General features: G+C 40.7%; 1 protein-coding gene and 1 pseudogene across 2 annotated transcripts in view; one reads left to right on the forward strand and one right to left on the reverse strand.

The window, feature by feature from the left end:
- Edil3 (EGF like repeats and discoidin domains 3) overlaps window positions 1-27,606 on the reverse strand; it is a 468,998-nt gene that overhangs the window by 51,557 nt on the left and 389,835 nt on the right. The gene's annotated exons all lie outside the window — the stretch shown is intronic.
- On the forward strand, window positions 10,009-11,142 carry LOC105743496 (annotated as a pseudogene).

The raw sequence follows: 27,606 nt of genomic DNA on the forward strand, positions 1-27,606 counted from the left end.
TATTAAGCTAAATGTACTGATGTGATGTACTCATATGCTTGAATACAAATTACAAATTTCATTTCCTTTTTCTTTGTATAATATTCAAATATATAATATATTACTGTATTATTGTACATATATTATTCATATATTATATGTATGTGGCAATATATTGATCCACAAACATGTAGTTTTGGGGCTTATAAACTCAATGAGATAAACATGCTTTCATTTACTTTTAATATAATAGATATTCAAATGTCTGTCTTGATTTATGCCTCAGAGTAGAGAGATTTTGGAAAATATAAAAATATTAGGGGGCTGGTGAGGTGGCTCAATGGTCTAAAGAGCGTACTTGGAACAAGCGTAGCAAAGCAAGGGACCGCGGTTCAATCCCCCAGCACCACATGCCAGCCGGCCCCGCCCCCTGGTGGGCTGAGCTGGCCACACACACACACACACACACACACACTCATAAATAAATAAAAATTTTAAAAAAAATTAGTAAAAAAAATAAAAAAAAATATTTGACTTCACCAAATAAAAGCACACTATTTTCCAAAATGGTTTTGCTAATTTATACTGTCTTATCAAGATATTTAAATTCTTTAGATTTAATTTCTTAATTTGGCTATTCATAGTAATAGATTTTTAGAAGTTAAAACATTTTTGTGCATTCTCAGAATAAAAAGTGACCTGTTCATAGTAAACATGTTTAAGAGGTGATGGATTTGATTTACTAATACCTTAATTTTCACATTTATTTATTTATTTATTTATTTATTTATTATTTTTTATTTATTTTTAGGGAAGGGTCTCCAGGGTGTTCAGAGTCTCACTACAAGATCAGACTCGTAGTGATTTTCCTGTTTACAGCCTCCCAAGTGCTGGGATTACAGGTGTGCGCCACCTCTCCCAGTCTCAAAGGCCCTTTCAGAGTGACCTGGGGGTGGGCCCGGCATGGCAGGCCTGGGTGTCAAACTCCCAGCCCCTGTTCTGCTTGCAGGTGCTTTAATCCACTGAGCTGTGTGGCCAGCCCTCTAATCCTTTAATTTTTACAAGTGAGGTTCCCAATCGCATTCTTTTCTTTCATCCTCATTGCCTAGGTTGAGCACTGGGCAGTCACAGTTTCAAAATTAACCCAGAAGCCTTCCTTTCTGTCTTCTGTGGGATAATTTGGGCAAAATGGACAGGCCATACATTGTGAAGGCTGTCGAGGCTGACTCAGCTCTCTTAGTTAAGCTAAGTTTATAAGGATTTTTATTTTATTTACTTGTCTTTCTCAAATATTTGCATTTTCTAATATTTGGATATATTTGGACAATTCCTGTTTTGTTTCATTTAAATTGTACCAATACAAAGAAATTCTTTTTTTTTTTTTTTTTTTTTTTTTTTTTTTTTTTTGTGGTACTGGGAATTGAGCTCAGGACTCTGCACTTGCTAGGCAAAGAAATTCCATTATCAGTCCAATTTATATTTATGTACAGTATTTCATGGTGTATCATTCTCTTTCTTCTTTCTCTCTCTCTCCCTATTTTCAATTCTTCTTTTATAAAATTTCACTAGATATTTGAATATTTTATTAGTTTTTTCAAAGAGTCTACTTCTAAAAGCAAAAGTTAAATATAGCTTCCTTAATGAATAATAGTCATCCTGTCTTGCATTTTCTGCTGACACTAAATGTGGGTGAAATTCTTGAAGCATATATAAGTCAGAGAGTGGATATCACATTTTTATCATTTTTTCTCACTGTACTACATATCTTGTCTTCAAAACAAAAAAAAAAAGAAATCAATAGCATAGAAACTCAAATAAAGGAAATAAAATTGCTATTTTGAATATATAATATTATAGAAGAGGAAAAGATTTTGAACAAACTTCAAAACGTATAAGCTAGTATAATAAGATACAAAGTTATTGTGCAGAAAGCTAACATTTATGTCTAGAAAATGTAAAATGAAAAAGTAATTGACAATAATAACAATTTTTATATAGAATAGGTATATATACATAGATTCAAGTAGATAGAACAATTTTAACTCTTTTAAATAACTTTTTGGAATACCTTGATTAATAAAAAGATGTGGAATAGGTCACAAATGTGAAGCCTCAATACCACAGCAAATAATTAAAAAAAATTATTAATAATTATCAAGAATGCTAATGGAATGAGATAATGTTCATTCAGTTGTTAAGACAAGTATCATGGAATACGTTATCAAGTTGGGAAAAGTCCCCAAAATGTAGTTTTGAGCAAATATGAAAACATTAATATAAATAATGGAGCAAAGTATATACGGATATGAATGTCTATAGTTCTTGACCTTAAAATAAAGCAGAGAGCTGCCTGTTGGTTCTGGGTAAACATCACTCTCATCACTTTTCTAATAACAATGTTGTTCCTCTCCCAGTTCCCTGAGGAGTGAAAGGTAGAAGGAAGGTTACTTGGAACCTGAGGAGCCTGGGGCCCGTGTGCCTGGGCTTGGGATTCTCTCCTCTCTTCTGGTCCCAAAGAAGCCACCTGCTGCTGGCTTCTACAGCACAGAGATGATGCATGACCCAGGTGACAGCTCAGAAGTGAGATGTTACCATCTAGTAACTTGTCCTCTGGCCATGAAGATAGGGGATGGGCAAAGGCCAGTTGTTAATATCCTTCCCCTTCCACCAGTCACATCAACCAATGTCAAGAAAGGCACAGAGGGACAAATGGACCTCTCTCTCTCGATAGTCTCAGGAATTGACTATGTACTTAGGGAAACTGTAGACAGTTCACTTGCTTACAAACTTATTAGTAGTTCTCATACTAAAAGCTTTAGTAGTTTTAACTTATCATAATCCCTTATTTTTGTTGATGTTGAATTGTACTGTCCAAATTGTTAGCCTTATCAGATTTTTTTTATGTCTTAGTTAACACAGCTAAGTACAATATTGTTTATCATTTAATATAAGATGCAGTAGGATCCAAAGCAATTAGGAAATAATAGAATAGAAGTCATCTAGATTGGGAAAGAACTGAAACCAACTCTATTTGTAATGTCATGGTCTTATATATGGGAAACCCCAAAGAGTTCTCAAAAAAGTTATTAGAATTTCCTCATAAAAATTATTACTAAACAGTTTCAGCAATGTTGCAGGACACAAGATGTCTATGTAAAAATTAACTGTTTTTTTTTCTCCAGTACTAGATACTGAACTCAAAGTTTTCACACTGAGTTACATCTTTAGATTTATTGAGTGATTGATTGATTGAGACAATGTCTCAAAAACTCCTTAAATTACCCACACTGGGTTTAAAGTTTCTTTTCTCCTGGCTCAAATTCCCAAATCAACTGTATTTCTACACCCTAGTGATAATCAATCCAAAAATAAAATTATGGAAATAAGCATATTGAGAAATGCAATAGTTAAGAAAATAATGTATGGTTACATCCAACAAAATGAAATTGTTAAAAATAAATTCAACAAAATAAGTATAAAACATGTTCATTAAGACTGTAAAATATTGTAGAAAGAAATTAAAGAAGAAAAAATAAATAGATGGCTATCTCAGAGCTACAGATTGGAAACCTTGATACTGTGAAAATCTGCACTCTACAAGTTGATCTACAGATTCAACACAATTTTTATTGAAATTGCAGCTGTCTTCTTAGTAGATACCAATGAGTTGCTTTTAAAATCCAGATGGAAAATAAATTGACACAGGATAGAGGGAATAATCTTGAAAAACCACAAAGTGGGAGAATTTACTTCCTGATTTCAAAAGTCAAGGAAAGCTACTGCAATCAGAAGTATGTAGGACAAGAACTATATATAGTGCAATGCTGTATATATTTCTGGCCTATAGAATATTTAAGAAAGTTGACTGTATCAATCTGAATAAGAGAAGCTCAACTAAATTAAAATTAAAATTCAGCAAGCCCACACCTTAGGATACAGAAGACCCACCCTAGGGTGGCTTATCCCTGGGGAATATAAAAGAAAAGGGGAAGAACGATTGCATTGGCTGTTGGACTCCAGACAATGTGTATTATACCATGGCAGAACATTTTCTGCAGTCTGCTCCTGTCCAGAGACTTTGCTTGGGACTAAGATTAAGGGCAGTAGACTGAGTAATCTTGTGGAAAAGTTCAAGGAGACTCTAATGTTGAGTTAACATCATGGCTGCTGTTGAGGGCTGTTGATCAAATTCATGTTGAGAATCAAGAGCAAGGAGTCCAGAAGAAAGATGCAAAACATTGTGAGTCCTTAAATTGTTAGGACTATGGCAACTCTTATAGATTGACTAAATGTATTTTGCATAATGAGATACACACAAGTCTTTGGGGGCGAGAGGCAGATGTTATGTCTTGTGTTTAGATGTCCCCCCAAAGTCCCATTAAGTGATAGGTGGGATTTTTCAGAGCTTGATAGATGTACAGCATGTGATGCTGGAGTCAATTTATGGTGCAATGGTAGTATCAAAGGCACTGGGATTAAGGGTGTGAATGCTACCCACCCTAAGTAGCTTGGATAAAATAAAAGGGATAAAAAGAGTCATGGTAGACCTCTGCTTGCTTGCATTGCTAGCTTGTGTCCATCATGAATGATTTCTACCCTGTGATTCCTGTCTTCCATCCACTCTCTCTTGAATTCAAGCCAATTAAGGACTAAAACCTCTACAATTAAGGGCAAAACCTCTACAAAACTCCCTTCATTACAGGGTATTGAGCATTTTGTCTTAGCAAATAGATAAAAGCAACACAGAATTTGGTACCAGGAGTGGGGTTGTTGTTGTGACTATATCTGACCATTTGGTTCAGAAGCCTTTATGAATGGCTTATGGAAGAGTTTGGAAAAGTTTGGAGATGCCAGATTAAAAAGTAGAGTTAGAATATCTTATGCTGTACTTGATGGGAGGTTCTGGTCAGAGCTCAGAAGACTAGAAGGCTGATACATACCAGTAAAGATCAGGCTCAGGAGGTTTCTGCTGGGAAGAAGGCAGCACTCACACCCTTAATCCTAGCACTGCATCATGAATCAATCCCAGAACCTCACACTTTAGATCTAACCAATTCAGAAAAATCCCCATCTATGGCCTCATTCCTTGGGAGACATCTAGACACAAGCCAGAACAAAACTAATATATATATAGTTATACATGTATATCTATGTATACCCACAGTTGTATAATTTGAAACTAATCTACTATAATTGTTGCCTTTTGATAAATTGTTAAATATTTCTATTATATTATTTTCTAAACACAGCAGACATTTTTCTAACTGTAGAAAATTGCAATGCATTATAAACTTCTAAGGGCATTAAGTGATTTGCTTTTATCTTTAACAGCGTGTGGAAGTGTGGAAGAGCGGGGCCTTGCAAGGTGCCTTTCTGTACTTCTCCAGTAACAGTACCACTTACCTACTCAGTTTTTTTCTGTGTAAGTGGAAAACACTAAATCACTAAATGTAAGAAAGCAATGCAACTGAACATCAAGCAGCATCTGAATGTTTCTAAGCAGTTCTGGCAGGCCACAGTATTTTAGCTGTATGCCTAGGAAATGCTAATGTCTGAAGCATCTAGATCCAACTTTCTGAATGTTTTTCTGCATCTCACATGACTTATTATTATTTTTATTGTGACTGCAGCTCGGCACTGAATAATCTGTTTTGTAAGAAAGACTTTGCAGTCTGCTAACTGAATTTATTTTATATAACTTGCTTTTATATTTCTACTGCCTTTGGCATAAAATAAATATGATAAACAACATTTAAATGGAAATAACAAGGACAGCTGTAATATTTCATGAAGTATACCACAAAATTAGTTTTTTCCATAATGACAGTTTTGCTCTGGTATGGAAAGTATATATAATTAGTTTTCTCACATAAATGTTATCTTTCTCTTCCTAAAAATTTTAAAAAGTCTAATTCATGTACTTAGACTCTTTGAAAGCCATGTAAAACAGTAGTAAACTTTAATGAGACCATTACATATATTTACTGGCCGTCCTATGTGCTGGCCCATTCCGTCACCACTTTTCTTCTGTGCTATGATGCTTAATGCAGAAGAAGATGCTCAATAAATCTTATCATTTTAAATCTTTCATTACTGAATGAGAACTAAATTAATGTCAATTAATGTTTTTATATTTAATTTTCGCTCAAAATTCCAACATAAGCTGTTGTGAGCAAGTCATTCATCAATGTTTTCTACTCTCTTTAGTAACTCTATGGCAGATCTGTCCAATATCCTCCCCTTCTATTCTTTACTGAGTATGCCTGTCCTGGTTGAGAAGTTTAGCTGCTGTCTATGTATGTTCTCTCCTTTTTCTCTCCAAGATTTCTAATTTGTACATGAGACCATGATACGAGGGTTGCATATGTCTGTGAAGCCTTTCCTGGCATCATCCTGGAGCTAGAGTCTCCATTTTTGCTTCTAGAATAACAGCATTAGTAGTTTGAGCATCAGAAAATGGAGTAAGTATTCATATTATTCAACGGATAAAAGCCTGCAAAAGTTTCTATGATCCAACTGCACAATAATCTTAAAGCCTTGGAGAAGTTACTCGAATTTCCCAAGGTGGCGGAGCATGCAGGTGTAACAGAATTAAGCTTTGCCATCCTGTCAACCTGTCACAGAGCCATTGTGCCAAGGGGGCACAGGTTTTACTCTTTTTTAAAGGTCCCTGGTGGACAAGGCAGAAGAGGACCCAGATTTTAGCTCCCGTTCTGCCTCCCAAGCTGTTCCTCCTTGAGTGGCTGCAGCAGCCCAGGTAGGGGGAGCTGTGTTATCAGCAGTACTCCTAGCTGGAACTTCCTCTTGGTGCTCAGCAGCTTGAGGCAAACCTTTTGTCCAATTCTTTGAAGGATCCTCATTTACTTATATAAGTCTTAAATTGTAGAACCTTTGTTTTTACCTATCATTCTTCAGTCAGTTTGGCCTGACGCCTTCTTACAGAAGTTATCTTGTTGTGTGTGCAGTGATCTGTTTACAAATGTTTGTGCTCTGTCAGGTTTGGAGTTGCCCGATTTTAGCCATTTTTGTATCTTGTGAATTTATGGCACATAAAAGAAAAAGAAAAAGAGAAAGAGTAATGACTTGTAGGATTTCGGAGACCTAAGAGTGACCCAGAAACAGAACTAAGGCAAATAATTGCAGAAATCAGAGATGCTCAGCAAAGATAGGAACTTTGGGGGTTTGAACGTGTGTGGTGGGAAGTAGCAGGTAAAATTCCCAGCACATGGCCACTCGACATCATACGGCAGGGACACAGGGTCCCAGTGGCTGGATTCTCTTCTCTGCAAATATTGCTGAGATTCAACTTGAGAAGAAGCACAGTATCAAGCAAGGAATCAAGTGAGGGACAAACTAGGATAAAGGCCAAAGGAATACATAAAAGCTCCCACATCAAAAGCTGTATGTCACAACAGAGATGAAGGGCAGTAGTTATAATCATGCTTGGACTGGAGTTTCCATGTCACTGTCTATGTCCAGAATCCAGGGCTCTGAGGAGAAGTTGCAAGGGTGAATCAGGTTCCCACCACTGCAGGGACCAGGAGTTTACATGGACAGAAAGCAGTGAGATCATTATGTTGACTTCCATCCAGATTAATAAAGAGCTTGGGTTCTACTCGCTCATCTGCCCCTCCACGTCCATGGCAGAAAGTGTTGGTCATTCACACGCAGAGGGTGTCCGCCTGTGGCACACAGGGACTGTGCTGAAGAAAGCAGGGCATACAGCTCCCCCACAGGGAGCTATACCATAACTAAGATAGGCGCGTGTATAGATGCTGGCTGGGTTATGTTTTTCTCATTGCTGGGACAAAATACCCGACACACAGAATTAAGGAAGAAAATGCTCATCTAGTTCATGGTTTGTGGAGGTTTCAGTCCATACTTGGCTGACCTCATGGCAGACTGGAACATGGCAGAGGGTAGCCATTCATGGCAGTGGAAAAGAGCAAAACAGCAGGAGCAAAAGGAGAAGCAGCAGCAGCAGAGGGCAAGGCTCTCTCCCTTCCTTACATTGCATTCAGGCTACCTGCCCCAGGATGGGTGTAACACTCACCCTACAATCTCAGCATTGGGCCATGAATCAGTCACACACCTAGAAGCCTGCCCATGACTGCACAAAGCTCTGGGGGACACCTAGACAAAAATGTAGCAGGTGCTACAAAGCATGATGTGCTATCTACAATTTTAAATTCCAATTGGTTCTGTTTTCAAACCCTCCAAATGAGCCTATGCCAAGGAAGAATGGGACAATGCTCTTTTGAACTGGCTATTTGTATATTCTCTTCCATGTTAGATATGTGACATATTCCCTGCATGAGCTTATCCAAGAGAAAAATAAGCAGAAATAAATATCACTGATCTTCTATGATCGATAGAAGGCATTTCGCCGGCTCTCTCTTCTGACTCAGCAACTGCTCTGGTCTAAGAAGTTGGCACATAATATTTTCTATTAAATATTTTGATTTGAAATAATATTCCTTGAAGATCCTACTGTTTTCTTCACTTGTGGTTGTGAATAAGAAGTGGGATTTTGATGAAAAGACTTAATTGGATTCAACAATGGTGTCTGCATGTTGGTGCAGTGGACAGGAAAGCTTTGTATAATTGAGAATTTTACACAGTAAAGTAGAAAATGAAGCTTTCTGCTCTAAAATGTCTTGCTTATATTTGTGTCTGAAATCAATACTTTTTGTTCAAAGAAAAATATCTAGACTTCCTTTTAATAAAATAAGATAATTGTCTTAATTTTATGCCTGCTTGAACTCTTTTCTTGATTTTTTAAAGTAGTTTATCTAGCACCAGCTGTTGGTAGGCAAAATTATTTTTTAATTCACTATGTTAATTTGCATTATTTCAAATATTCCTCTTATGATTATATAAAAAGGTTGCTATTTTAGGACTTAAGATCTGACTTGTTCAGGGTCCTTGAGATGTTAATATTAATGCATATTTTATGGTTAGAAACAATGAAGGTTTATAGTGAAGTACAAAATTTCATAATTAAAAAGTGTAAAATTACAACACAGATAATTAAGATAAATAGTGGAAAGCAAAAATTAATGCCTACTGAGAAAAAAGAAAGAAGTTACAGGCCCTGAGTTGAAAATAAGTATTCATGTAAAGCGCTCAGTATCACTTCGTTTAGTGTGAAACCAAAATTATGTACTTCACAAATCACCACAGCAAATAATACAAGCTAAGACAACAGCTTATATAAAATATTTCAGGCATCAACTTCTCCTCAGTATATATAAAGACCTTTTATATGTGACAGTGGAATTCCAAGAAAGCATAACACAGTTTGCACAAACAATCTTCTGTGTCAGTCAAAAAATTTCCTACTGCCTTGAGGACACAGCTGATGCCTCTGAGGAGCAGAGTTTGGCTCAGAGCTGCAGAGGGTTGGGGGAGGAGGGGGCTGGACTCTGACTTCTGGCCACGGTTGCCTGGCAGGGGACAGGGTGGACAGCTGTTTCCCTCAGGACAGTGGAAAGCAGAGCACTGGGAAGTGACCATCGAGAAGCGCCCACTCGAGACAGGAGCCCTGGAAGCCACGCCCTGCAGCTGGACCCGCCCCTCCCAAGAACATTCAGCCAGGGACCTCGGCAAATTATTCCACTGATTACCACAGTGTCCCCACGATCTGATGAGCTCTATAGGAGTCTCTTTCCTCGGGCTGCTGACAAGTAAGATGCACTGCAGCAAGTCCACCTCCGTCAACTTGACACTAATCATGTCGTCTAAACCGCGCTGAATCTCCAAATACACACAATAAGGCCATGAGTCCACCTCATAGGCCAGATACACCCTGCACACACTGGAAAACAATAATCCTACTGAGAACAAAGGGAAAAGCTAAAGGTCCTGAGTTGGGAATATGCATTTATATAAAATGCTGAGTACTCCTTCATTTATTCTAAAATTAAAATAAGATCCTTTTATAGATACGAAATTTCAAGACCAAGGTTTTTTTGTGATTCCAATAAATTCTTAGCTGCAAAGCCCTATAAATTTTCAAAAGAAAGTTATATGATTTCAACATACAATGGCATAGAGACAAGAAGTTCAATTCCAAGAGAGCAGAGTAGGAAGATAAAAGAGTACAGGAGTAAAGCACGATCAAATGCTACTGTAGAAACATTAAGATGCTTCCTGGAATCACTTATAAATGGCACCAAGCAGGGCCTAAAGCCCAAGTTCCAGGAGGGTGAATGAGTACTGTGCTTTCATGGCCCTCTTCTTCATGAAGCAAAGTGTGCAAAGTGTGTAAAGGTTGCCATAAAGGACAAACAAGTAAAATACTTTATACACTACAGTGGTTGGAATAAAAATTGGGATGAGTGGGTTCCAGAAAGCAGAGTGCTCAGGTATGTGGACACCGATCTGCAGACACAGCGGGAACTTCAGAAGGCCAGTCAGGAGCCATATGCTGAGGGAAGGTGAGGGGGGCCGCTGCAGGAAAGAAGGCATCTGGTCTGCAACAGAAAAATGTCGAAGTAAACACTAAAAAGCACAAACAAAACCCCCTGGTAATGGAGGTGGTGGCAGTACCAGTGAGACACCTCAGCCTCCTTGGAAGAAGAGGGCCCGGGTTGATCCTACTCTTGAAAATGAAGAAACATTTATGAACGGAGTTGAAGTTCAAGTAGAGATCCCTGAAGAGCTAGAGCCGTGGCTTGTTGGTGACTGGGACCCAATTACCAGACAGAAACAGCTCTTCTATCTTCCTGCCAAGAAGCATGTGGACTCCATTCTAGAGGACTATGCAACTTATAAGAAATCTCGAGGAAACACAGATAATGAGTATGCTGCTAATGAGGTTGTACAGGGATAAAAGAACACTTCAGTGTGATGCCAGGCACTCAGCTCCTCTACACATCTCAGAGACCCCAGTGCACTGAGATCCTTGCCGATCACCCTGATGCACCCACGTCCCAGGTGAGTGGAGTACCACATCTACTGAGGTTATTTGTACAAAGTGCAGCAATGATGGCCTATACAGCTCTGGATGAGAAAAGCCTTGCTTTATTACTGAATTATCTTCATTATTTCCTCAAGTATCTGGTGAAGAATTTGGCAACTTTGTTTAGTGCCAGTGATTATGAAGTGGCCCCTCCTGAGTACCATCGGAAAGCAGTGTGTGGTGCACTCACTGGTGCTTAGATCTCCATCAACATGTTTTTATTCTAGTCTTTCTCTTGTACAAATGATGTACTTTGAAGATGTTAGTGTATATCAGAGTCGCTGTTTGATTTTAAACAGAAAATAAAAGGGGTTATAGCTCCTTTTTTAAAATTTTTCATTTCAAAGTTGCTCCAATGTATTCAGTGATGGACAACAGAGACATGGTGGTTTTATTGCCTAGTTGACAAAGCTGCTTTTGAATGCTGGTGACACTATTGAATTCCTCTGACACTATGCACTTTTATAATATGTGTTAAAGCTATATGACAAAATGCTCCGATTCCTCGTGCCAAAGGTCCAATTCAGTGCATATAAATGAACACACACATCCATTTGTGCTCTTTTTATTTTTTTTTTTAATGGTGCTTAGAGCCCTTCCTTTGCAAGTCATCCATGTTGTTCCTTAGGCATTTTACCTTTGCTCAAGTTGTTGAAGGATGGTGAATTGTTTCATGGTTTTTGTGTCTAATGCACGTTTTAACATGACAGATGCGATGCATTGTGTAGCTACAGTTTTCTGGAAAAGTCAGTATTTTAGGAATTGTTTTTCATATGTTCAATACATTTTTTCTTTAGATTTCAAAGAAAGATACTTCCCAGCCAGCACCCAGTGCACCGCAGCGCCAGTTCCCGGGGATGGGGGGCCCTGCTCCTAGGGACTCAGGGCTTCTGGTCCGCTTGGCTGCTCTCACGCTGGCTCAGTTCACACCCTGGGCTTCAGTCCCATAGCTGTCTTTGCAAGGGACCACTTCCTGAATTCCTAGGCCTTCCTTTGCCATCTGGATTTAAACTAGCTTGATGCCTTTACTCTTGCACTCTGCATGCACAAAAGATGGTGTCACGTGCTTAACACTGACGTCTCCAGCCAGACCCCATGTCTCCTGCCTTCTGCAGCTGCCCACCTCATAACAGCACATCCAGTGGTGGGCATCAGCGCAATAATCAGCTGAGGAGTACAGTGTCCTACCATCTCCAGGGGCCACTCAATCCATCCAAGTTGACAGTAAAGATTAACTGAACAAATTTCATCCATCAGATCCTTTATGATCTGCACAAGGTACAAAACCCCTAGATGATAGGGCTTTAAATCTTGCTTCTTTTATGCTTGAGTGTGGCAACTGTGGTGGATTAGCCAGTGTTCAACAGGAGTGGGGACTCCAAGCTGAAGGGAGTTGACATGGTTCTGGGTGTGGAGGGCCCACTAGGGTTGCTGTTTGAATCGAATAAAAGGAGAATGGGAGGGTAAGGTGGTGTGCTGCTGACTTCCCAGGAGAAGGCTTACTACGCCTGCTTTTCCTGATACACATTTGGTCTCTCTCTGTGGAGGAGGGGCTCGGCTCCTCGCTGTGGCTGGGGATGGCTGCTGCTCTCTTGGGGGAGCTCTGGCCTTTGCCTTGAGCATCGCCTCCTGGCTTCAGTGCAGATCCGTCAGCTTACCTCCTGTACCTCAAGGCGCAGACTGCCCAGCTTCCACAACTGGCTCTGGGGTTTCCTGGTGAAGATCCTCTCAGTGGACTTGCATGAGCCACTGTCGGGGACAGTAGGCCTTCAGCTGGACTCGTGCTCGAGTGTCCCATACTAAGTCTATTCCCTTGCAAACCCTGCTTACAACAGTGACCATGGACAAGTGATTTAACTTCGCTGAATCTGAGTTGTTCAGTGAGATGAATATCTTAACACAACTATTTGTTTCTTTTCATTTGAAAAATTCTGTACCTAATTTTCTTTCTTTGAATCAATAGTAACCTTTCCCATTAAATGCGCTTGTGTGCTCTGCTCAGACTTCAATGCTTACCGACTGCCTACTATGTTTAGGCACTCAGCTTCACGAATCCCTTTGGTAAGGCTTGGCTACAGCGTCGGAAGCCGGCTTCTGCATGCAGAGGGACAGCGCAGAGGTGAGGGACAGGTTGGGTAGGCAAGTTCCTGGACAACAAGAAGGCAGCAGCGAGCAGACAAGCTCACACTCTGCAGGTTTGGGAGGAAGAGACAGAAGGGCGATCCACCCCTGGAGAAGCGCGCTGGCCGAAGCAGGGTTTCCGGGAAGGGCGGGCTCTGTGCGCTTGGAAGACAAGAACGAGTTCCATGAGGCTGAGCATGCGGAAGAAAAAGCAGGCAGAAGGACGCCGCCCTGGAAGGCTGCGCCGACTTGCGCGGGCTTCTGCAGCAGCCCGGCACCGGGCGCAGGTTCGGAACGCAGTGTCGGGAGAGAGGAGATTGTAATGTGCTCAGCGAGCATTTAGAAAAGGAAGGTAAGAGGTTTTTTGTTTTTTTTCCATCTCTTCCAGAGAAACAAAATATTAGGCCAACCTGGAACAAACTCTCATCGGTGTGTTTTTCTTCTTTCTTTTTCTTTTTTTAGGTGGTACCGACTCTACAGGGTCTCCCTACACAGTTTGGACTCCTAGTGAGCCTCCTGTCTTCAGCCTCCCAAGTGCTGGGATTACAGGCGTGCGCGACCACGCCCAGTCTCAATCCCCGTCTAGCGCGCCCCGGGAGCCAGGCCAGCACGGCACACCGCGAATCGAAGCCCAGGCCCTGCCCCTAAAGAGCACGTCATGTGCAACTGCCTTGCTCTGATCTTATTTCACTCATAACAGAAACGTCCCAGTACATAATTAACAGTTCATTCCAGTAATATTCTTATATCTTTTAAAAAGAGCAGCCATTCATATAGTATGATTGCAAATTTAAGTTTTTTATTCAGCCGGTTTACTGAACAATATCTAGCTTTAATTTCTGGTGCTGTCACCAGTAAACTATTTAAGGTTTACTATTTGTCAGAATATGTAGCCAATCTTTTCATCAACATTTCAGGGAAAATGTTAGGGAATGCTTTCCTGTATTACCTTTTGGGCATGCTAGATCTCAAACACACCTGCTAAAAATCAATTTTCCATTTCTGAAAAGTGCAGATTCTTTGTGTTTCTGCAGTTTATACTTCAAACAGCATTTGCTTCTTACAGTTTAATCTTCTAAACGCTCACTGCAAAGTTGCCTCGTTACCACTTGCAGTTCCTGTACGACATACGCAGACTCATCACCTTTGTTCAAACTTCTGTATCTCCGTTAGAGTCTCTGGAGAGGAACAATTAAACCCTTGACTAGGCCTGAGAAGCGGAATACCAAAACTTTTTCACATCTTTTCACTCGCAAATCATATTACACATGATAATAGAGAAATACACTCGTATATAATATGTAATATATAGTACCTATACCTATGTATCTCAGTCTAATTTGCTATAAACCAGTATCTCCTAGCAGGCAAAAGGAGCCAGGCTGGGGCACGCTGTATACGGGAACCCAGGGAATTTGCACAGAATTCTATCAGTGTGCTTTGCTCTCCTCACTGCACAGAACACACTTGTTTGCGGCCTGCTTTTACGGATGAGAGTTAATCTCCTCGTCTAGATAGCACCACCCAGACCCAACCTACAGCTGATCCTGAAGGCATCTTTGCAAACTGATTCTCGTAACATAAAAAGAAAAGTAACTCAACAGCACTAGAGCAGCCAAACCCCACACACTTGTGTGCTGATATTTCAAATGATTTATGTGCTTCTCAGAGTGCTCAATAAAATGGATCAAACGACACAAAGGGAACTCATGATATTTTTTTTCTGATTCAGACATCTTCTTTCCTACAGGTGAATGCAAGTCAGTGTTATATTTACGAAATGTAAAAATATTTTCATTTGAAAATCAAAGAAATGATCCATTAAAATTCAGTTCCCATAAGTATAAGAGAAAAACAGTCTTAGATTTTCCCTCTGGGGTTGGTGCTTGTCCCGCTTTGTACTGAGCTCACCTGTCCCCACCAGCCTGGAGTGGAAGGGCTGTCCTTGCACTGCGAGTAGACGCAGCCTCATGGGATTGCAGCCTTCAGGCCAACCCTGGGCAGCTATGTCTGGCCTCTGAGCTTCCTGCCCATAAGGTGCAATTGCTAGCAACTGACCCAACTTCCCTACATTATTGCTCACAGGGTAAAAGGAAAGAGATACAAAATCATCCCTGGAGAGGTAAAACACTAGACTGAAATACATTTTAAATAATTTGACTTATAATAATTGTTCTTCATAAACAGTCATATAAGGGCTGGAGAGATGGCTCAGTGGTCTAAAGCACCTACTTGGAACAAGCTTAGCAAAGCATCAGGGACCGCGGTTCAATCCCCCAGCGCCACATGCCGGCCAGCCCCGCCCCCTGGTGGGCTGAGCTGGCCACACACGCACACCACTCTCTCTCTCTCTCTCTCTCTCTCTCTCTCTCTCTCTCTCTCATAAATAAAAAAAAATAAAAAAAAACAGTCATATAAGCTGAGATTATTAGCCATAATTATTATCAATATAAAACCTGATGTAAAGGTATACTAAAGAACAGCAGACCAATAAGGATAACATTTCTCAATCCTAAACTGAGAATAAAGAACAGAATTTATAAAACTGCTCAGCCTTTCATGCCTTTGGTGGAGAGTATTTTTAAAGCATGTGAAGATGACTTGAAGAAAAAATAAATACAGTTTTAAGTTTTCTATTTTCCAAAGTTGACAGAGTACAGAATATTTCAGATTGCATACTTCCGCTTCCATGCAATCCAGGATAACAAAACCAGTCCCTAGAAGTGGAATTAAGGTGTTTTCTTTAATGCTTACACTCTAACAACCAGGCTGATGTTTAATTCTAAGAAATGCTAAACACCAGATGCATCAGCTTCTCCCCATCTGCTCTCCTGAACAGAACACAACATTATTCTAAGATAAAATCTGAAGTCTCACTGACTCTGATTTTCGCCTCTGCACCCTTGTGTGCTGAGGTCCTTATTCCCGCTACCCAGATGTGACATTTGGTAACACTGTCAACGAGGAGAAACTTCTCCCAGAGAGAGGAGTTATTTTGGTGAGAAAAATGCACTGAGTTTTTTCTTTCCTGCTTCTGCCTTTAAAAATACACGAGTCTTACCTTTTGGGAAGGAGAGGACTTTCCCTGATGTGTCTTTTTGGCGCCTACAGCATGGGCCTAGGATTTACTGTCTGAACATCAGAGGATTAAAGGGTAGAAGAGGACACAGCAGCAGAAAGCAGACCTTGTAAGAGATGTTTGCATAAGTAAGGACATTAGGAGCAGTTCGCAGTCTGTGCTGTTCACACGAGCTCCATCTGCTCAGTGTCTTCAGAGCTCTGTGTTGCCGTCCCCTGAATGCAGGAAGCTCTGCAATGTTGCTTTAACCAACAGAACATGGCAACAATAGTGTGATGTCACTTCCTCCACCTTGTTTAGCTGTTTGTATTTGTATTTACTGACTGGAACTAGAGCTTCACTGTGGTGGCACGCGGGGGTCCATTTTTGTGTAAGAAACGAAGGCGCTGAGGAGAATCTTGTGATGGTACCCCCGCCTCAAAAACAGCACAAAGGACAGGCGCTCATCCAGCAAGACGAAGTGAGTGCGGATGTCCTCGGAAGGGGGTAGACTTTTCCTGAAGTGTGCGCCCCAGGGAGAGCACAGCCAAGTCAGTATCTCAGCTTCAGCCTCCAGAGACCCTGAACACAGGAACAAACTGGGCCACGCCCAGACGCCTGAGCTGAAGAGACTGAGATGCAGTCAACAGGAGCTGCTGCCAGTGATAGCAATTATTCAGCATGACTGAATGAGCGAGGCAGCTAGCAGAAAGAAGTCAGACCGCTGGCGTGGCAAAATGATTAGAAGTCAAATAGTGGAGAAAGATAGGAAGGGAATCTGTGAGGAAAGGACAGTGGACGGCGTGGGGAGGGCGCGGCGGGGAGGCGGCATTCTTTACATGTAAAGACCTGAGCTGTGGATGGAAGGTGAAGCCTGGCTCCTTCTCAAATGCAAAGTCATTGCAACTTATCCTGCATTTCTCAGGTTCTGAAGCTTTTCTTCTGATTAAACATTTATGTTTCGAGCCTCTTAAGTGTGATCCCTAGATTGCATATTTCATTTTCACAGCTTTGTTTAGAATTCCCAGATCCACTGGCTTGCTTCCCGGTCCTCTCGTTACCTATGTGAAGTGCAAGAAGCCGTTTTTCATAATAACATAAACAGCAAGATCCGACATTCTAAATGTCTTCTTGACAAAGGAGAAGCATACAATGAAGTAGTTAAATCTTTTTTTAATTGGAAAAAGCTAAATGTACTTTCTAGTAACCAATCACTCTGTCTTACTGTATCTGCTTCATCAATTTACCATCTGCTTCCAGATTTCATCCAAGAACATGTTTTTCTTCGATCACACCTCTCGTTTTCTCACTTTTGCTTCACACCACATGAACTCTATGAAAGTTAACACATTCGTGCTCAGCACCATACGCATGGTCACAGCTTCTGAGCCGCGATACGCTGTGCTGTTGTAGCCAAGACTTAAGGCCAGCAAGGGCGCTGTCACTACAGAGGGCATGGGTGGCACGCGCCCACAGAACCTCACCCACAGGGACGCACAGCATGCTGTGGCCTCTGGAAGGGTGGAGACAAATGCCGCGACTCCTTGCCAGCAGGCTCACAGGCACAGTGTGGGGTCCCTTACTGTGTCTCCCCATGGCGCCCGGGTCCCAAAGCTTCCCTGGCAGCATGTGACAATTCCTGCACCCTCTCCTCCACCAGGCCTGACTGTGTGTCCTTGGCAAATCTGTGCATTTCAATGACTTCCACTTTATGCATTGGCCTTGGGAGACATCAAAACTCTTCAGCATGTGTGGAACGCAGGGAGTGAAGGACCCCAGAGCAAAGGCAGATAGGACAAGGGACTATCATGGGCTGCATTAGTAGGTGGGCTTCCTGAGCCTTGACTGCACAAAGGCAAGCTCCACGGAATCCCAATCCTGAGCACAGCAGCGGACAATTAACAGTATGACAGCCATGTTCACATGCTTACCTGATTAATTCTTCAGTTCAGAAAAATTACATCTATTCCTCAGGTACTAGAAAAGCGAAGATCTGAACATTGTGGCAATTATCAGGTTGAGTGTGACAACAGACCTCCCTAAGTAGGACTAAATGCTCCTTAACTTGAAAAGCATCTCTGTAGAAACTGCTGCACCACAGTCTTGTGAGGACCGAAGCACTTCCACCCAGGCACGGGCTACCCAAGTGGTGAGGAGAGACGGGACCACAAGAGAAACGGCTGAAAAGAACTAAGCACTGAAGACATATCTATTGCAAGGTGGACATTCGTACTTAATTATATCACATGTGAAAGCCAAGGTCAGAATGAATTCCAACTTTAAGTTACTTCATCAATGAAGACATTCAATTATTTTAAGGCAAGCATAGCCTGCAGAAATAAAAGATATTTTATGTGGCTATTAATTTTCATGTTACAGAAATATTGCAGTATAATATATTATTGTCCTATTTTATATTTTAAAATGGAAGACTGTAGAATCATTTCTTAAATGAGATATTCTAAGCAATTAGTTATTTCTCATTTTAGTCTTCTCTTGATGAGTAAAATATAATTTAAAATTTTTGCCTTAGATGAGGTGCCTATTCAGATAAACTACTATGGAAGTATCTGGAAGCACCTGCTATTGTTTGGAAGATTCAATTTAATTAAGGATGAGAAAATTTTACTAAAATCTGCAATACTGGAATGAATAATTCTAGTGGGAAGTAAAAAGGAAACCAGCTACTGATGAACCATGACTGAGTAAAACCTGGGTTATTCTAAAGCAAAATTTTTTTCATATGGAAGGCCAATCAATCAATGTTGAATAGAGACATTCTGCATCCCATTGCTTATTTTTTAATTTTTAAGTAAAGTCTGTCTAAATGTGACCTGTGCAATGCACTCTATACCAAATTCATTTGGCATGATAAACTGCTTCATAAGACTGCTTCTGTGGCTTAGCAGAGTCCAATTTTCCGATACTGTATTAGTGACAAGCTTAGAAAGTGTCTGTGCAGGAATAGATTTTTAGCAAAGTAACATTTAGAGGGGAGGTCTTATTTACTTTCCAACACTGGCTTTTGTGAGTAGTTTGCAGCATGCGCAGATTCCTGTTGTAGGATGTCAGTGCGCGTGCATGCCGCCGCTCAGCTCGCTTCTCGTCGCCTTCCCTTCTCTGCCCCCATCAGAGATATCCGAGTCACTTGTCACAGTGACACTTTACCTGTAAATCCCACATACTCCTTCCGCTCCCACTGAAATCAGAAGCCAGGGTCAGGGGAGCAATTTTTACTTGTTCCCTCTGTAAATGACCAGTCTTGCAATAAGAATTGCCATTTTATATGCAAATTTCTAAAAATAAGCAAAATTTGTATTTTAAAAGTCAGCTGATAAAGGGCAGAGATAGCTTATGCCAAGCAGTAGTTGGCTTTTCCGTTCTGTCAGAATTAATCATCAACTTATATCTGGTTATCTGAACAATGACTTTGAAGACAATATGCACTATAACAACTATGGCTGGATTCTTATTTTGTTTTCTGAAATTCTGTATCATTTTTATTTTTTATTCTCTTTAAAATAATAGTAAAACCCCTCATCAAGTCATGGGACTCTACCACATCATTTACATGGAAAATTCATACTGTGCGTGGACATCATATAATAAAATAATACATAAAAATGCTTAAAGGCGAACACTAGAGAGAATATTTAGAGAACAGCTACAGAATCGCATGACTGCTTGGCAGAGATCCTTCTTTTTTTTCATAATTTTATAGATAAATAGCAATGAGACAGTTTCAAATAAAATCACAAAAACAGTTTCAATAATTAACACACTGCATACATTCTTCTTAGTGGTTAATTACTGTACAAGATGTGGACTTGAGATCCTATTTACAAATACCATTAGAACAAATCATTCTATTCATTGAGAGAATGTAACTATATATCTATCTTAACAACTTTGAATACACAGATACAAAATGGATATTCATCTGTATACCCTTTTTTGTGAAGTTCCGTTATTTGAATAAGCAATGGCTGTGACTCATCCACATGGCTGACATTGACACAGTTTCTACAATCTGAGGTACAGGATCTCAGAATCAATCCTGAGGGGATTTCACTGACCTTATCAGACCCAAAAGCTACAACTCTTGTTGCACAGGTCCTGCTTTACCTTGGTCTTAACCATCTAGTAGAAAAGTATAAAAACAAAGTATAAGAAGTAAAGCCATGATGTCATGTTGAGCTGTTGGGGACTCAGGTCAACAATTTCTGACATTGTCAGTTAAACAGAAGACCCAATGATATTATGGGCTACTGGACTCTTTTAGATCCTTCTTAAGCTATAAACCGATGTGCTATGGTGCTCTCTGGGTTGCAAGTCCTCGCATAAGCACAGCCTGCGCGCGCACGAACGCGGGGAGTGATCCAAGCTGGGGGATGGCGGCCCTGACCGCGAGCGAGGCCCCGCGCCCTCCCGCACCTGCCCCTACACTTGAGACCCCAGGCTCTCCTGGGCTGGGAGAAAGAAATGCTGGCAACTTGCAGCACTTCGGGCCCCTCCCGGCCTGTGCCTGTCCTGTTCACGAGTTTCAGTCCTCAGCCATTCTGCGCTCTCATGCTGCCCCCGAGTCTGTGCAGCGCGCCTAGCGTGAGCACCTTCGTGCTGCACTGTGAGGAGATTCCGTCAACCGAGCTCGGAGGGAAGCCTGGCCACGTGCTACGGTGTCTACACTGTTTCTGTATTGAAGTCTTATTAAAAACAAAAACAAAAACAGGGCTCAGGACCTTGTGCTTGCCAGGCAGTCACTTACGCCTCTGAGTCATCTCCCCATGTATTGAGGGCTTTCCTGTTTCCTTTCTAATGCAACGACCTTGGGTATCACCCTATAGACCTAGATATTTTAATGGATAAGGCACTTAAGATAACAATATTCTTTTAAAAAAATAATTAGTTATATGCTGTCTCTCTATCAAGAGTAGAATAAGTTAGAAGAGATTACTAGTACTTTATTTTTCTTGAAAAATTATTTGCAACTCAACTCACAAAGATTCAGTGATTCAATGGGAATGATTTCATAAAGTCTCTTCTGACCAATTCAAATATCTCGCCACTTCAGACTATCATGTACAGGATTTATATAACAAATAACTTCGTTAAGGTAATTAAAAAATTAATATTTTCTCTATTTCTAGGCAAAAACATTTAGTTGGGTTGAAAGCACCCATTTAAGAACTTCTTTTCAAATAATAGCTGAGGAAGAGAAATCTATTAATAAAATTCTCAAATTTGGAGTTTGGTAATTGCTATAGATTCTCTTTTTGGCTGGCATTTTATCTGAGAAAAACACTATTTACCAACACCAATTGCTTTGTTCTTTCCAAATTACTTTTAGCCTGGAGAGAAAACCTGAATCTACTGGATGTATTTCTACCTAAGTTATGTGCGGAAAAAAAATTCTCATTTTTTTCCCAAAGAGACTGGGTTCCCACTGGAATTGCTTGATTAAAATTAAGCTAAATTAGAGAATATCATTACATGCCAAACTTTTCACTTCATGACTCCTAACTCTTAGCTTATCTCCTTTATTTCTTTATCTCTATATGCATTTCTGTAGATGAATGGTATATGAAAGCTATTTCACTCACAGCAGGAGCAGTGTGTGTGTGTGTGTGTGTGTGTGTGTGTGTGTGTTTCTGTATGTGTGTGTATAGATATCTTTTTCTTCAGAATGGTAATTTTATTTGCAGTATCCATCGATAAGAAAGCACAACAAAAATAAGCTTTCAAGGATTCAGTCACATTTGAAAATTCATTTTTATTTAATTCCTGATAGCAACACACACACACACACACACACACACACTGCTTTCACATTACTATTTCATAGAAGAGATAAGTGTTAGGAATCCACAGCAAACCCTCTAGCCCTCTTCCCAGGTCCTCCTTCACCAGCAGATTTTCAGGATTCCCACTTGAAACTCACTACATTTCCCAGAGGACAAGGTTGAGGGGCTTGGGGAGAGCACCTGTCCCGTGAATGTCCATCCTTCTACCGCCTCCCTGCCTGGACACTTGGTACACAACTGGTGAACTGTTCATGAAGTTATCTCTACATCCATATAAAGAGCAGAATTATCTGGCAATAATCATTAAAACTGCTGAGCTGTTACACACTAAAAATGAATGTTAAATCCAGGAAGCTGAAACTTTAATCCATTTTCATATACTCTTAAAAATTTTAATAAAATCCAAACTCTGTAAGACTTAGCACATAATTACTTTAGGGATTAAAAATATCATAATCTTGCCTGGCGAGTCATTTCAATGGTCAGTGAAATCTGTATGCTACCTGTGATCTCACTTAGTGGATATGTCTCAATTTCTGCTTTATTACCTTCTATTACCATGTTTTATTCATTTGCCTATTTCTCCCCTGCTCAAAATTTCCAGCGCAGAAGGGAAAACACTTTAATGTTCACGAGAGCTTATTCCTCTTCTATCAGGTAAGTAAAGCACTGAATCTTATTATCTTCTTGTCAGACAAATTTTTTGTCCATAATAAGTAAAGACAATGTATGCCCTAAATTTATCTCGGCTTCTGTAACTGATCAATTAGGATGCATAAAGTATAACCGCTGTGCCTATATTTTTCTGTGACCTGTTTATGAGTAATCTTAAGCTTCTTTCATTTCAGCAGTCAAATTTAATGATGCCTCCTAAATCTGAAGATATTTTGAGACGAATAACTGTGATGAAAGTAGAGCAAATTGTTTCTGATGAACTCTAGTTGTTCCACTATACATGTCAGGCAATATATTATGTAAATACCTTTGAACAAGTACAAGCCTTTATAATAGTATTGAACACAAATCAATTAGATAGTAAAATCTCTCGCCATGGTATTGTCTATAATTTTTCATGATGCCTATATTTCTGGACAATTATGGTTAAGTTTTGCACTTTGGTAGTAGAAGAAAGGCTCTCCCCTGGGTACAAGGAAGCTAACATGTGCCCATTCTGATGCCTACGTGTGGAAGAATGCAGAGCACCAGAGAGCACACAGCTGCCGAAGGCCCAGAAAACCCTGACGGTGCTCCTAAATGCACACACCGCATTCACAGTCTGACAGCAGAGCTGCAGGCAATGAAGATGTATTTGCTCTTCAAGCACAGAGTAGATGTAACTGCAGTAGTAGGAATGCTGGCGTAAGACATACTGCAGAGGGTGGAGAGTGGTTATTGGGTTTTTGCTGTGTGCTGGGAACCATGATCAATGCTGATGTCATCAGACCATTAGATCAGAGTAACACAAGGGCGATCACAAGGCACGGTCCTACCTGCTAGTGTGGGGGTGGGCGCAGAGTGCAGGGAGGCTAGCCGACCCTTGCAGAATGGGTGGTATCTGATGGGACTTTTAGAGCCTTCCTGTTCAGAGTGCCATCCTGAGATTATAAGCGTTAGCCTAGAAGCAACTGCTGGAAATGCAGTCTTCTGCCCCTGGAAAGAACCTGCTTTTACCCAGACCGCCTGGGGACTCACTCGAGCTTCAGAAGCGCTTTCCTGGATGGCAACAGGGAGGGAGCCAAGTGGCCAAGAAGAGGAAGGCGTTTCAGGCCGAGGAAGCAGACCAGCAAGGGGCCAGGGGCAGGAAGAGGTCTGCTGATAGCTGCAGACACACACAGGCTGATAGGACAAGAAGGTAGAGTCTACTGAGAGAGGCAGCCAGAACTGAGGCAGAGGAACTGTCCGGGTGGGGAGTTGTGATAGCACAGGTCAGTCGGCCAATGCTGGGTTTGAGAGGTAGACTGTCTAAAAGGTAATGATTAATGTGAGCAGTTCTGCACTCTCCTGGGATCAGTTTTGCTGCTATCTGGAAAAAGAATTTGGAGAAGCGTAAGGATTAAGGCAAGGAGGGCTTTGAGGAGCTCATGGCAATAGCTAAAGGGGAAGGGATAGAGCAATGTAGGGAAAGAAGTATAAAAATATGACAGAGCATCAACACTCTGTGAAAACTTGGAGACAGAAGGCAACAGATGGGACTAAGAAGGTCTGAGCAAGGAAGGAGGAATCAAGGATGGCCCTGGTTTCTGACTTGGACATTGGGGACCTTGTGGCACCAGGCTTTGGAAAGAAAGATCAGGTTTGGATTGGGAAGGTAAGCACATTTTTGAGGGTGGTGAGTTTAAAATATCTGAGAAATATCCAAGAGCTAATATCTACTAGCAATTAGTTACATGGATTCAGAGCTATAAATCTGGGAGTCATAAGTCCTAAGTTCAGTTAGCAAAGTGTTTGAGAAGATCACATCTCGCGGGAGAGCATGCAGTTTGAATAAGAAGGAGAGGAGATGGGAGCAACCACATGCTTCAGTGGGCAGGGAGGACAGTCCTAGGAACATCCCAGAGAGAACTGCACACACAGGAGAAAAGCAATGCAGTACGAAAGAAAAGGGGACATTTTTAACAATGCTAAGTGTAAAACCTTTATAGTTGATATGGCCTTGTCAAAAGCAGTTTAAAAAGGAATGAAGGAAGTAAAGAATGAATAGGCAAGAATGAGCAGAAAATCTGAATCAAATAAGCAATTCAGTGTCACTGGGAATAGAGTGTGACTGCTCTACTGAAGGCTTGCATTCATATATGTTGCTTGTTTGTTTATTTTTGTTTTTTTGATTTAGAGTTGTGCTATACAGTTGAGGCTGGACTTGAACTCAGACTGGCTTGACATTTGGAGGTGCAGAGAGTCCCAAGTGCCAGGAATCCCAGTGTGCACCACAACCCACAGTACAGTATATTTGAATGATGTCTTACCTCAATATAATTTAATAAAAATCCCATTGGAAGAACTGCTAAATGGATATCTGAATATAGTTGGCCCATTCAGATTATTTGTTTTGTTTCATTTCGTTTTAAACCTTTGCTCCAGAAGAGGACAACTGAAGGCCACTTTCTTCACCAGATTCTCATGAGTGAGAGTGACTTCTTGTCGAGTCTGTTACACACTACAAACATCACAACTGGAAATGAGGGCAGTGCTGAGCGTCATGGCCTCGTGGCTGCTTCGCTCTGGGTCCAGCAGTAGGCGATCCAGTGAGATCTTCCAACTTTTTTTTTTTTCTTACTTTAATAGGAAAGTGCACTCTGTAGCGTGATGAGATGGCATTTCCACTGCCTGCCTAGTAAACCTTCATTTTAAATTACAAATAGTTTTACCACATCGAAGACACCATCTATCTGTGTTGTGATTAGCTATCAAAATAACCTAAACATGCTAACACTGTTGTCAGGCAATTAAACAAAATTCCAGGTAGATTAATGTTTAATTTAATGTGGCGAACACTTAAATTAAGATCTTATAAGATTAATGACATTGAGAAATGTCAAGAGTAAAGAATACTGTCATGAGTGAGTTGCTGCACAAACATCAAATTGCAAATGCATAATGGAAAACGAGATTGCTGGAGACTGCAGGGTTTCCAGGAATACCCGGAAACCAGGACCAGAGTCACACACTTCTTGTGACAAAAAACTCCTGTGAGGCACATGGCTCCCAGGTGAGTCTGCTGGCACTTGGAGCACAGATCACAGGTGCAAAAGCTCACACATGTGCCAGGACGGCCCTGCCTCCTAGGAGAGGAGAAATTATTTGAGCAGTGAAAAAATTGTTTATTAGCAGTATCCACAAATACAATTCACTTACATGATCTTTTTTATTCCTATGACATTGTTAAATTCACTTATATATTCTGTTAGATTTTTAAACACTTTCCCCCTCACCCTTTTGCGCAGTCTTGCAGCCAGGAGCTAGAACCCTGTGCCTTGGACATGCTGGGCAGGCGCCCTGCCGTTGAGCTACACCCTCCACCTTTCCAGGAGCTTTTACATTCATAATGACGTCATCTACAAACAAGGGCAGTTTTACCTCTTCCGTTCAAGTCTTCATGACATTGATTTCTTTTTCTTGTCTTGCGCTAAGAGAGTCATTATTTATCAATATAAAAGTTTGTTCGGCCACTTTCTTATTCAATAACTGAATTCATCAGGCTACAAGCATCTTGCATGAAATATAGAGGCTAATATGGCTTGATACAAATAAACAAAGCCCTGAGAATTAATTTCTCTGTAATAAATATTGATGGGATAAATATGTGCGCGTGTATAAGTCTAGAATGCAGGGCATAAGAGGTTTCTCCCCGAGTCTGTCATGTATATATGAGCAATGACATCTTGACCTTATTTCATACAGACACATGAAATGCTTAGTGACTGGAGTGTCTATGAGAGTTGCAAGGCACTGACAATGGTCTATACTTGCTTGCCAATTTGCAAGGATTAATTTTTATGAGCTTCTCTTGAATTAATGGATTAATTTGATTTTTTTCCTTTTGAGTATTTTCTGTCATTTCAATTACTTATAAGCTTTGAATTAGAATGAGAGTTAGTGGGTCAATTGCTCTGTGTTGTGCAGGCCTCTACTGTCCTTGAGAGGAGCGATTTAAGTCCTTATTCTCAGCACTGTGGACTCTTCAGTGTATGAAGGTTAATCATTCTATCCAACCTCCCCATTCCCTCCTCTTTCTTCTTACTAGAATGGAACTTCCTGAATATTTTTTGTATCAAGATAAACTTCTCTGATAATTGCTTCTGGTGCAGTTCCCAGCCTTCGGTTTGGGGACTCCTAAGCACTACTCTGCCTGCTCACATCCCGGGGCTGTTCGTACCACGGAGCTCGTGCTTCCTGTTCATTCTGCCCAGGGCCACTCATTTTCTCCAGCTTTATTCTTTTTGTTTTTCTTTCCTTCAAAATCATTATTTTTCTCAAATTATTTCTCAATACAGGCCCAATTTCCTCCCAAATTTTAATGCTTAGTTGTAGCTAGTTTTTACAATTGTAAGATACAATCTCTATTATATGCCTACTGAGTTATGTAGCTTATACAATGTTAATGAGACTGTAAATTGTATTGGGCTTCCCATTTTACACAGCACAGGCACCATTTCAATTAATTAGTCCTTTTCGTATATGTAATAGCCCTCTTTGCACAGAGGATACCCGTTCCTTTGAGAATTGAATAAATCTGGAGTCGGCTAGTATTCTTTCAAGTGAAAGGATGCCTATTAGGTAAGGCAACTCACATTTGTTCGATTCTCCCTTACAGAAAAGAAGTTCAGATGGGCATCACGGCAGCACAGCTGCAGCCAGGAAATAGGTCTGGCCATCATTCCCTGCAACATAAACCCAAATCCCCCTGGCCCATACTGGTGATCAAAGTGACCACAGAAGGGCATTGTGGATGCAGCTGTGTCCCATCTCTGTGTGGTGGGCATCACTTTAAAGTTCACAGAGCCAACTGCAGCATTCTGGAACATCTACCACCCCAACACTTGCTCTCACTGCCCATTAAAGACATTTCATGATATCTGTCTCTTCACGCATTCTTTTCAACCCACTGCCCCCTGTGGGCCCTCAGAATCCTAAACCTGCTTTTCCTCCAATTTGCTCTAGCTGCATAATTAGGCAAAAAAATATAG

The sequence above is a fragment of the Octodon degus genome, unplaced genomic scaffold (genome assembly GCF_000260255.1).
Source record: "Octodon degus isolate 3935 unplaced genomic scaffold, OctDeg1.0 scaffold00129, whole genome shotgun sequence".
Taxonomy (NCBI): Eukaryota; Metazoa; Chordata; class Mammalia; order Rodentia; family Octodontidae; genus Octodon; species Octodon degus.